At 39.8% G+C, this 3,426-nt stretch overlaps 1 pseudogene; it reads right to left on the bottom strand.

Annotated features, from left to right (window-relative positions):
- Window positions 1–2,521: 2,521 nt before the first annotated feature.
- Window positions 2,522–2,641, bottom strand: LOC122563804 (5S ribosomal RNA; annotated as a pseudogene).
- Window positions 2,642–3,426: the final 785 nt, after the last annotated feature.

The following is a 3,426-nucleotide window of genomic DNA, read 5'->3' as shown; positions in this document are numbered from 1 at the left end:
GCGCTGTGAGGCAGCAGTGCTAACCACTGTGCCACTGTGCCGCCCACTATGCAGGGACTTACACCACAATGCACTTTTTATCATTTATTACTTAACTTCATGTGATTTACATGCTAGCAACAGTCAACAGTAAAGCCATCTTGAGGATTCCACTATGTCTAACTGATCACTGAAATCTGGATTGATTGCAGATTCTATTCCACTTATGTAGTGACTGGTGAAGTAGCAACTAAGTGACCAATACTGTGACAGATGAGTTGACAGTGCTAACATCAGGGATTAAGAAAAACTGGACATTGGTAAATGTTGCACAAGAGATGAAAGAGATGTGAAGAACTGCCCAAATTAGCTCATGTGTGATGAAAGCTCCCCTGTAATTGACTGTTATGGAACAGGTGAATAGTCAGCACCATTTGCCTGTTATAGGCAAAAGGCCTGCACTGAACATGAATGGCACAAATGATGGAAATGGGGGAAAAACAAATTGGAAAGTTAATTTCTTCATGAAAATCCTGTTGGTGAATGTTTAAGTTTACTTTTTTTTCTACGTATGATTTGTTATTGTTGTGTCCACAGCCACTTGATGAAGGAGCAATGCTCCAAAAGCTAGTGCTTCCAAATAAGCCTGTTAGACCACAACCTGGCATAATGTAATTTTTAACAATTGTACACCCCAGTCCAACACTGGCTCCTCCACATCATTGTTATGATATGTAATGATTAAGTTCTTGAAGCAAAGTGTAAGTGAACAAGCATCTAGAAATTCTGTCTCTGATGAATCTTAGCAACATTCTGTATCTGTCCAGTCCAGGGATTCTTGTATGGTTTAATATATTGCTATAACCTTTACCACCATCCAAATTCTCCCTTATATGGTTTTCACTGCTTTGAAAACAGATTATCATATTTTTGAGAAGCCTTCTTTTTAATGTGAGCTGGACAGCAAATAACTAAACACATTTTCATTTATGTTTTAGTAAACATTTTTCCCAGACTTGTGAACTTTAGGATGAAATGTTAAACCCAGAATAAGTAGATCTTTGTCCATACCTGTCTAAAGTCACCGTGATAATAAAATGAAGCTCAGTGCCATTAACAAGGAATAGAGTGGCCAGGCCTGAGAGGAGTCTGAAACTCCAGCATTGTATTCAACTCAGCTGATCAAACTACAATAGCAAACAAGCAAAATACAGAAGCTAAAAGATAAACTGAATATAAACTAAAAGATAAATTGAATCAGGAGCATTTCCAGTTGAACACTCTGGACACACAACTGTAGCTAAAGACTTTCCTTCAAGACAATTTCTTTGCCACAAGTCTCCAGTAATATATCTTGGTAGTTTAGGAAAGGGATTAGCGATTTCTGCCAGCTTTCTTTTCCCACAACTGCAGAGATTACAGCCAAAATGTTTGCACAGGACATCGCTCGTGTGTGAATAACTCTTGACTAAAAGGTTTGCGTCCAGAATTTAGACAGCGATGACTTTTGCACAGAGAATGATTCATGATGTGTTCAGGTATGTGCGTGCAGGGTGAGGTGGTTACAAGAGAAAAGGAAAATAAGGAGGAAAAGTGAAGCATATAAATAGTATTCTTTCAAAACAGAGAAACCTGGACAACAGCCAAGCCAAGATGAAATGATGATTGAAAAGGTATGAACGTGCATTTATTACAGTAAATCCAGTAATTAAACAAAAGGCTTTTTAAATGCCCTGTAGTTTGTAGCCACTTTAAATATGCACAGTTGCTAGGCATTTGGCATGATAATAAACATTGAAACCGCAAAAACATGACTTGAACTTTGCACTTCATCATGGCCAAGTACAACAATGACATTAGATTTGTGCTTATTATTTGAAGCCCGGGGAGAGGACACAGAAAAAGACAGAAGATAGGCATAACAGATTAACTAAAGTGGAAGCTATAAGGGAAGAAGTGAACTAAATTCTTTTTTAAAAACTAAGAATTTGAGTTGATAGTTCATATGCTCCTAGAGATGTGATTTAAAACATTCATTAAACAGCTGGACTCATTCCATAGTCTTGCGACCATTATATTGTTAGAAAGCGATCATGTGAAATTCTCACATCATTTGCAAAGCTTCATGATTACTATTCTCTTAATAAATTGTAATTATGTACAGGTTAGATGCTGCGATTTGTGGTGCTTTTATAGAATTCCTACAGTGTGGAAACAGGCCATTTGGCCCAACAAGTCCACACCGACACTCCGAAGAGTGACCCATCCAGATCCATTCCCCTACCCTATTACTTTACATTGCCCCTGACTAACGCACCTAGCCTACACATATCTGAACACTATGGGCAATTTAGATGGCCAATTCATCTAACCTGCACTGCTTTGGACTGTGGGATGAAACCAGAGCGCCTGGAGGAAATGCATACAGGCATAGGGAGAATGTGCAAACTCCATACAGACAATCACCCTAGGCATGAATCGAACCTGGGTCCCTGGCACTGTGAGGCAGCAGTACTAACCACTGAGTCACCGGACTGCCCTTAAAGCCTAGTCACCTGGTATTCCCAGATGGTCACCCATCCTAGTACTAACCTGGCTTGAGCTTGCTTAGCTTCCAAGGCTAGATGAGATTGGGTGTTTTCAGACTAGTATGGCCATAGTTGTCGGTCTTGATTGCTAATCATTAGCATTCAATATTGACTAAAAGATTCAGGTTTTGAAACTGGATTTAACTAAAGTCCATTAGCATGAAGTTAAAACTACAAATGGTACAGTATGTATAGTCAGTGAATATGTGATTACTAACGCTGTGCTGTTCATCAAGAGGGAGCTGTTGACTGGGCTCTAAACCCGGGACTGGAGCATCAGGATGGAACTAGTGCTTTTACACCCCAAAGAGAAGTTGGTGCACAATTAATGCCCACTTAAGGGCATCCTCCCTTACTACTGGTATTAACCCACCAGCAAATGGAGGACTCACCATGCAGGAAGTATGACAAACAAACCCTTATGGGTGGTTACCTGCACACTCCCAGGCTAGTAGTGGAGTGGTGCCAATTGGCACTCAGCGCTTGATTGATGGATCTGAATAAGTTGGTGCATATATTTGGAGCCTTTTACAAAATAAATTGGAATAGAAACAAAATTGAGCCAGTTCATTCTGAATTTCATTGCCTATAAAGAGCTTTAAGAACTTAATAAAACCAACAGAGACTACATTGTCCCTAGAGCCTATTCCACACTTCACTCTAATCATGACTAACCTTTTGTCTCAACTTCTTTTGCCACCTGCTGCACACATCCCATGGTTTTCCACATCACCAATCATGACACTTGTGGTACAGTGGCAGTGTACCTACCTCTGAGTCAGTGACTTAGTTTCAAGTCCCACCTGTATCTATCTGAAAATACCTTCTGGGGTAGAGAATTCCAATGATTCACAACTTT

The sequence above is a fragment of the Chiloscyllium plagiosum genome, unplaced genomic scaffold (assembly GCF_037043375.1).
Source record: "Chiloscyllium plagiosum isolate Xiang-an unplaced genomic scaffold, Cpla_swu_hap1 HiC_scaffold_30, whole genome shotgun sequence".
Lineage (NCBI taxonomy): Eukaryota > Metazoa > Chordata > Chondrichthyes > Orectolobiformes > Hemiscylliidae > Chiloscyllium > Chiloscyllium plagiosum.
This window is presented reverse-complemented; position numbering and strand designations above follow the sequence as displayed.